Genomic DNA, 10,000 nt, shown 5'->3' with positions numbered 1-10,000 from the left:
CTATTTGCGATTCATTCATTAACATTATGATAAAATAGACACTCACTGATAATTAGTAAAGAGAATTTATATATAAAAGCCCTCTTTTTTAATTTCCACATAATGCACTCAGAAATTCGCGATGATCTCGATCTTTCTCTCTGTGCTTTTTTTTTTACATCAACTTAACTCATTCATAATCTTCTTGTCTCTTGTTGTATATAAATAGATTTTAACCGACTAGTTTTAAGATTATGACGTATTGCTCAATGGGCTATCAATGTCAACAACGCCTGTTTGTTTCTAAGCCTAAAGAATTAACATGGATTAACTGTACATTGGTACCACAACTTTCTTGTGGTTTGAAATTATTTTTTCTTTTCCTTGAAAATGTGCAATTATCATATCAAGATTTTGCAGCTTCCTTAAACTTTAAAATAAATCGAGAAACTTGAAGGTTGTGAATCGTTTGAATTGAATGCGTTTCATCTCCCTTGACCTTAAAAACATGACATATATTGCTTTTCAATTTAATAGGGGTTCCAAAAGCCAAATTGGTAAAGCACTCCCTTCACAACCAAAGGGACCGAAATCGACCTCGGATGCAGTCGAAATTTTTTCTGATCCAGCCAGCACTTATTAGGTAGCTGGGTCTGTCAAATCTGGCGGAAAGCACTTTTCGATAAACACTTTAGAAACCGGGAATAACTTCGACTCCATGGGCCTAATGACTCTGAAGGACTATTTATCAATTAAACACCACCACTGTTCTTGCATATTAAAACCAAGTGCTGATCTGGTTTATCAAGAAGACAGACTCGCTGTCGTAAAGTGATATTTTAGAAGACCCCATTTTTTAAAAATAGTGACATATTTATTCAACTTAGTTGCGTCGTTGAAATGATACACAAAGACAAATAAACATATTATAATTATTTGTGTGGTTTTTCCCCTCTGTATATAATAAATACCTAAGACTGTTATCATGTTTGATTTATTTGATATCATAAATTGTAGACAGCATTGTATATAATACCTGATAATTTCGTATTTATTTATATGCAAAGAAAATGTCCTTTTAAATCATAATATGTATATGGCAATCTTTTAAATATTATTTTTTTATCATTGAATACTACCATTCGATTTTAAAAAATGATTATTTTCCTTCTATTGTTATGCCTTGGGCATATTAAACACGTTTATTGTACACCAATGAGTATGTATAAAACTACAAAAAGTCATAAGATGTATAATTTGAATTTTTCTTGATTTATAAAACTGATATGATGTATTATAACCCTTGTAGTCATGTACCAAAGTTTTCATACAGTAATTACATTCAAACGCCGTCTTTAGACAGACAGAATTAAGAATCTATTTTTTTTCCGGGTCACCTTTTATAGCCGTGAAGGGAAAATAGTGTAAATGTAAAGAGGAAAAGCCTGTGTTCCTGAGAGACTTTTTCCAGCGTCTCTTCATAAAAAAACAGTTAAACACACAGACACACACACAAACACACACACACACACACATATATATATATATATATATATATATATATATATATATATATATATATATATATATATAAGAGTTGGTAGATGCCTAGTCTTGCAATGTTTAAGAGTGCTCGATAATGTTTTGATTAGAGCATAATAATATACTATTAATAGAGAAACTCACATTCTAAAATCGGATTTTTTAATAACCTGTATATATATATATATATATATATATATATATATATATATATATATATATATATATATATATATATATATATACAAAAATCATGATATAATAGGGCTCAACTTTTTGATAAAAGGAGCTATTTATAACATATTTCAAATATAATTTTGTTAAAATTCTACAATGTTGTTTCGAGCATTCGCTCTCTTCATGAAGTGAAGTGAAAGTTTTATGAATATATATATATATATATATATATATATATATATATATATATATATATATATATATATATAATATAGAAAAGCTTTAATATTATCCGGGGCACCTGCTATTTTACACTTGTCGGTTAAGAACACAGCGAACCGATAACACAATGGACGGCTGATTCTGTGTTGTTTATGAAGACGGCTTTTCTTTGTAAATACCAATAGAATTTTCCTAAGATTCTTTTATGCATGCCGTTATGGCCTCTCATATTTTGCCTATCGTTTTTCTTCAAAGGAACGTTGGACTAAGTCAAATTACGAAATGTGATATCTTGCCATAGATTGGTTTATATTTTTTGCGAAACTAAATGCACATATGATACATTTCTATAAACCGACATCAGTAAATCTGTTAAAATTTGAGGTTTAAAAAACAGTAACAAGAAACCCAAGTAAAGCTAAAGCAAAAAAGTCTTCTGAAAAGCAAAATCCTTTAGTGGGTGTTTCAGTCCTTAACTTCTTACACAGTATAACACAGACACCTAGGTCATGGATTTAACCTACTCTCTCGAATCCGGATCTTTTTATGACTTTTTTTTATTGTGTCCTTATCCACTAGACCATCAGTGCTGAACAAAATACTCACTGGGGATTTCGATTACTTAGTTGACAGAGAAAATCGAGCGGATACGATCCCGATTCAACGAGCGAGTTGATGACAAAAACAATATTATTTGTAGCTTGAGCCAATTTTGATATCCAGAGCAGAATTTCATAATTTTTCAGAACTTTGCCACGTCGATAATTGATTATTATTATTAATCTGACATTTAAAGCAGTTGTTTGCATTTCGGGTCAAACGGTTCGAACCGATATTTTAATTAGTCCAATGTTCCGTAGATTGTTGACGTGTTATCATGGATATTTTTATACAGACTGTATGAACTACGAATATCAAACATTAGTGTGCGCGTGTGTGTGTGCGTGTGTGTGTGTGTGTGAGAGAGAGAGAGTGAGAGAGAGAGAGAGAGAGACAGAGAGAGAGAGAGACAGAGAGAGAGAGAGAGAGGATAATAAAAATCGTTTATAAAAATAATTTTTTGTCAAAGTGAAAGGCAGTATGATAGCGTACATTAATTTGTTTCCTTCTTTTTTCTTACAACTTAAGAAATATTTTCAAAGTCAAAACTATTAAGGATTTTTTTTAAAAATCTGGATCTTTAAGAATCCATTTACAAAAGGAAACCTAGATGTAATTATATTTTGGAACCGCCGTACTCTGAAAAATTACGTATTTCAAATTTTGGCCAGAAAACGAGTCCTTCAAACATCGATTGATTAAAATAACTCACATCTCGGCAAAAACTCTCAAACTTGGGTTTTCGCGAAGTCCTGGTTTTGAGAAGATTTGCCAAGATGAGAGTCATTTTAATCAATCGATATTTGAAAAAGAGTTTTCTGGCCAAAATAATTTAAATACGTGTTTTTTTCTCTCCAGATTTCGGCAGAATATTATCTGAATCTCTTACTTTAACTGAAAAGAAATTGGAGTCACGGGATTGAATTCTATACACTTAAATAGATTGTGGAAATGATTGTTTTGAAAAATATTTTCCCATGATATTCCCCACATATTTCATACAAATTGATTAGCATTGTTTCAATCGTTGATTTTCCCCTAATCCATAATAATTTAATTGTTATACATATGGATGAACATATATTAAAATGTTGAATTAGGCATTTCTGTGATTGCAAACATAACACAGTGGAAGAGTTCTACGGAAAGATATATAATATGTAAATTCCATTTGGCCTTCTGCAATGATCAGATTATTTTTTTTGCATTTTCTCGGTATGAATTTTAATTTGTAAAATTAAAGTTACAAAATGAGAAATTATACTGTTACGTTTGCTTACCATAAAAGTAAATTATATGTTTTTTCTCTTATTTTTGGATAAAAATAAAGTTACCAGACGAGACTTTATACTTTTACATGTTCTTATAATGAAGGTAAATTAAATTATTTAGTTTTCTTGTGATTCATAGCATATCATATTTTATCAAGTAAAGGGTGATTTAGGTCAACTGACCTTTTAATACCCTGTGTATTTAAATTTAATCATAAAGAAACCGGTAATTGATTATTTCTTTATCAAGCAATCTAATTTTTTTTCATTGCAAATTTATCTTCTTTCTTTTTGTTTTAGATTCATAGAACTCTTTTAAATTTCAAAATTGATAGAGGGAGGTAAATGGATTAAAATATGAAAAATATAAATGATATAATTAAGTTATGAAATAATATGTTAAAAATAATTGTTTACAATCATACTTTTAGAAAAAAAATGCATTGTTTGTGTTAACTTCGTTAATAAATCATTGAGATTGAAGACAGTTGATTAACAAATGAAGTGTTTTATTTCTAGACATCTCGTGCCATAACGGTCAGAACAGATAAAAGACAACCGAAAACTTGGGTTGTAGTTTAAGCAGTCTAAATAACAATTCGTAATAGTGGAATTATCTATTCACATTGTCAACATCCCCTTTTGTTTAGATAAAATGGTAATTATTAACAAAACCTTTATTCATGTGATAACATTTCCCAATATTCTGCGTCATGGTGAGAATACAAAATTATAATAATCAAACATGTTAAAATTTCTAGAATTGCTTTCTTCCATTACCATTACATTCAAATTTTAGAAAACGTTTCTAATCTTTCAACTAAACAACAACAACAAAATTATTTACAACCATGAGTCTTTTTGGTGTGCATGACACATGATTAATTATAATCTGTTGACAAATTAAAATAACAATCACTCTTAGTTATTCAAATAAACTGTCTTGGTCTTCTCTTGACCTGGGCCTGGTAATCCGTTCGAAATAGACCCTGGAGTGTAAGTGTTTCTACTGTGCATCTAAACACAGGTCATGATTCTTCTAGTGAGTCTGCGATTTGTGACTAGTGTTAGTATAGGCATGTCTGCAATGTTTGTCTGTTCAGCCGCTAAAACAAAGTTAGCCTAGTGCTACACATTCCTAACAAAGGCCATGATTTCAGATCAGTGATGCATGATCTGTGTATATCGAAGATTGCGTACTTATGTGTATTTTGGATTTGGCTTTATTTTGCGGCCATATCTAGTAACGTAACTGTTTGTCTGCGAGGTGTCTGTGCTAATACGAGTATTCTCAGATTGTGCATGGTCTGAGGTTTGCGCTGATGTCGAAACTGGCGTTGACGTCGAAACCGGAGTTGCAGGAGTCTCAGCGTCGTCGCAACATTCGTCGTTGTTGACGTTACGTTGTTCGAAAGGTGTTGTCTTTGGTCGTAAGTGTACCCTATTACGTCGGTATGTACCTCCATTTTCTCCTTCGACGGAGTACGATCGTTGTTTTAATTGGTCTCTGACGATACCGGGATGCCATTTGGTACTCTCTGGGTTTTGATACCATACTGGTTGGTCAGTGTCGAGTTGGGTCATGTCTCGTGTATGTCTGTCGTAATTGTTCTTCACGATTCTATCTCGTTTGTGCGGTGTGTCATATCGTTGTTGAGGTTTGGAGAATTTTGGTATGAGCGTTCGTGGTTCTGTTTGAAACAGCATTTCTGCAGGACTAAGACCATTTTGTCTTGGCGTATTTCTGAGCTCAAGAAGTGCTTCATATTGATCTCCTCCTTCTCGGGTACAGCGCTCCATCATTTGTTTCACAATTTTCACTGCGGACTCTGCTTTCCCATTTGCCTGCTGGTGTCCTGGAGATGATGTCGCATGGTTTATGCCCATCTCTTTGTGAACTCTTTAAATTCTCTTGACGTGTATTGAGCACCACAATCTGATATTAGTACTTTTGGTGATCCATATCTGCAGAAATTTGCTTTTAGTTTTGCAATCACAGTCTTTGCAGTTAGTGTTGGCAAATAATCTACTTCTATGAAGTTTGAATAGTAGTCGACCAGAACTACGTAGTCACGTCCTTGAATGTGAAAAAGATCTGTTCCTACTTTCTCCCAGCAATGATTTCCTCTTTAATGTTGTTGTAAGGATTCTTTTTGGTTGCTTCTCTTCGATTCTTGACATGCTTCACATGCATCTGCCATTTGCTTTATTTCTGCAGTCATCCCTGGCCAAAATACTGTTCTTCTGGCTCTTCTTAGCATACTCTCAGTAGCCATGTGTGCTGAATGCAGTTTCTCTTTTATTTCATTTCTGAGACTTCTTGGTATAAGAACTCTCTCTCCTTTAACAATTACGCCATCCTCAATGCTGATGGTGTCTCTAAAATCAAAATACGGCCATATCTCAGTTGGCATGCTGTCCTTGTGTATTGACCATCCATTCACAATGACATGTTTGAGGGCTTGTAGAGACGTGTCTTCCTGTGTTGCTATTTTAATTTTTTTCAGTATCTCATCAGGCAGATATGCTTTTTCCTTTGGTTCTTCGCCGTTCTCTGTTGACGTGCAACTTATTGTTGCTCTTGACAGTGTGTCGGCTATGAGCAGTGATGAACCTTTAGCCCATTTCAACTCGATATCGTACCGATTGCTTCTCATTAGGAGTCTTTGTAATCTCCGTGGCGCCTCGCTCAAAGGTTTTCTGATTATTGTCTCTAGAGGTTTATGATCAGTAATGACGAATATCTTCCTACCATAGGTATATTGGTCAAATCTTTCTAAACCGAAAACGATTGCAAGCATCTCTTTTTCTATCTGTGCCCATCGCTGTTCTGTTTCTGTCAATGTTCTGGAAGCAAACTCAATGGGTTGACCTTCTTGCATCAAAACAGCCCCAAGTCCGTCCTTGCTGCTATCTACCTGCAGTTCTAATCCCTTGTTCTCATCATAATATTTCAGGACAGGAGTTTTGCTTATTGCTTCCTTTACTTTCTTAAATGATCTGTTACATTCTTCAGTCCATGAAAAGTTCTGATCTTTCTTTGTCAGTTCTCTTAATGGCCTTAACATGTCTGATAATTTTGTGAGAAATCGGGCTAGGTACTGTACCATTCCACAAAATCGTTTGACATCATGCACGTCTCTTGGTGTAGGCATGTTAACGATCGCTTCAACTTTCTTTTGGTCGGGCTCTATTCCTTTGTCACTAATTCTATGGCCCATGAATGTGACTTCATCTTGTCGTTCTCTTGCCTTCTGGTCATTCAAGCGTATGTTCTTTTGTTGACATCTCTCTTTCAACTTTCCATAGTTGTGATCATGGTTCCTCATCGCATCTTCTTTGGTTTCTCCACAACCGACTACTATGATATCATCTGCTACATTTATGGTTCCATCAAGACCTTCAAGTGCGCTAGACAGGTGCTTTGAGAAGATTTCGCTTGAAACATTCAAACCGAAAGGTAGTCTGGTCCATCTTAATCTACCCATTGGTGTTATCATAGTCGTGAGGAAACTGGATTTTCTATCTAGTTTTATATGCCAGAACGCTTCCTTGACATCGAGTTTTGTGAATACTTTTGCATTCTGAAATTTAGGTAACACGTCATCAAGCGTCAGTAGCTTGTGGTGTTCTCGCATGAGGGCGTCATTTAGTGGTCTGGGATCAATACATATTCTCAAATCTCCATTGGCTTTCTCAACCACTGCCATTTGGTTTACCCACTCTGTCGGCTCGTCAACTGGACAAAGAATACCCCTTTCAATAAGCCTGTTGAGCTCGGATTTTACTTTGTCTTGTAGTGCAAATGGCACTTTTCTGCACGGCAATCTTCTTGGTTGTTTGGTGGTGTCTACCTTAAGTCGGGCTTCACCTAAATCACCTAAATTGTCATTCGCAGTTACATTGGCAACATATTTGTCATCATTGAAAGTTATGAAATTCAGGTCTTGTAGTGTTTTCAATCCTAATAGGCAACTGAATTCATTCTTTACCACCATGAATTTAACCTTGTGGTGTGATTTTGTCTTAGGGTTGATGACATCAAGTGTTGTTTCTCCTTTAGGCACCATTTTGCTTTTGTTCCACATCACTAGTCTCGTTTTCGTTGGAACCACTTGGTCACGTCTGACGTGTTGTTGACAGATAGTGTTCACATCTGCGGCGGTATCAATTTTGAAACGAACTTTGTTGTCATTGATATTCAACACGCATGTCGACTGTTTGGTGTTGCCTGAATTTCCCATTGCCAACAGCCATTTGTCGTCATACTGTTCATCAGAGTCGTCATCTACTTGTACTGCATTGATTTTAGACCTACATTTTGCTTTAAAATGGTTCTTTAACTTGCACCTGGAACAAGATTTTCCCCAAGCTGGACATTTCTTTTTGTCATCAAAGTCATGTTTGAGTCCGCAGTATCTGCACTCATTTGTTGTTCTTTTGTTCTTAAAATTCCCTGTTCCTTGGGCGGCCCCTATTCTATCTATTCTCTGTTGGGAGGATCTTGCCTTTGTCGGTTGCATTTCCTCTATCTGGGAAGCTGTTTGCTCATGGGCCTGGCAGGTTTCAATGGTCTTTTTCAGAGACAATTCTGTATCTTTGAGCAGCTTTTCTTTAAGGTGTTTCGGTGCACAAAATACAATCTTATCTCGGATCATCTTGTCCTTCTCCTCGAAATTGCATTGCTCAGCCTGAGCCTTTAATTCCGTGACGAATTTATCGAAAGGGTGATCGTATGGAATATTCCAAAATCTATATCTTTGGAGTACTTCATTGTTTCTCGGTAGACAGTACTTCTCTAGTTTATTCAGTACAGTATCTGGACTATCCCTATCTTCTCCTTCTAGGAAGTCCATTTGATCAAATACTTCGATCGCATCCGAACCTGCGCAATGGAGTATTATAGCAGCTTGTGCCTTTGTTGACTTTGTCGATGCACCTGATGCTTCGAGGTAGATCTCCATCTGCCTTCTCCATTTTTTGAATTGTTCGGCTATGTTACCGTCATTCAATCTGAGTATATTCGGTAGTCTGAAATTAGCTTCTGCCATAGTAGTTCAGGTCTAAGGGATGCAATCGAGTATAACTTCCACGATATCTCCCTTGCTCTACCAGCCGTCTGCGTCGAACGCGGGATCGTGACAAATCGTGCCACAATCCGACTAGATAGCAATTATCATGTACCTACTTGGATTTAGATAATGTTTTCCGCTGCCACCATGTTAACTTCGTTAATAAATCATTGAGATTGAAGACAGTTGATTAACAAATGAAGTGTTTTATTTCTAGACATCTCGTGCCATAACGGTCAGAACAGATAAAAGACAACCGAAAACTTGGGTTGTAGTTTAAGCAGTCTAAATAACAATTCGTAATAGTGGAATTATCTATTCACGTTGTCAACAGTTTGATTTGTTTTTGTTTAGGGTTTTTTTGGGGTGTGTGTGTGTTGTCATAAAATTTTCTTTTCTTTCCTTTTTTTGTGTGTCTTTTTATTTGGGTTTTTTTTCTTCAGGTTTTAAGAGGATTTTTGGGGGATTTTTTTTTTCAGACACGATCTCATTTAGTCAAATGTTTTATATTTTGATTTATTGGAAAGTCAAAAGGCATTATATTTATTTGTTTTATTTTTATGATGATATTTTACCAGATGGGTGATTATTTATAATACCGTTAATTTCCAGTGTCCTACTGATTGGATTTTTGTATTTCAATTCGGGGGAATATTGGCCATCTCAATTCATTTATGATTTTTTTAAATTTCATTTTTATGGTATTTTTAAGTTTTTAATTTCTTTAAAGTGAAGTGAAGCATAGAAATCATATTTTAGTGATTTGATTACACAATAATTTATCTATGAATAAACCAGAGACAAAGAAGGTAAGATTAGCAGGGTTGTGTTGTTGAGGTTTTGTTTATGCTTTTAAATACCTTAACGGGTAATGAGAATTATTTAGCGTTCATTACTATTGCAGCATCTTAACTTGTCAGATGTGCACTATTATGCTCGTTCTCGAATTTTTCTTATAGTCTATACATTCGTTTCTCCTCCCTCCCTCCCTCTCTCTCTCTCTCTCTCTCTCTCTCTCTCTCTCTCTCTCTCTCTCTCTATCTATCTATCTATCTATCTATCTATCCATCTATCTATCTATTTATTTCTCTATCTATCTAGATCTATATATATATATATATATATATATATATATAT

This window comes from Berghia stephanieae, chromosome 2 (assembly GCF_034508935.2).
Source record: "Berghia stephanieae isolate SIO BIC M18660-M18661 chromosome 2, UCSD_Bste_1.3, whole genome shotgun sequence".
Taxonomy (NCBI): domain Eukaryota; kingdom Metazoa; phylum Mollusca; class Gastropoda; order Nudibranchia; family Aeolidiidae; genus Berghia; species Berghia stephanieae.
Note: the sequence above shows the minus strand (reverse complement) of the source record.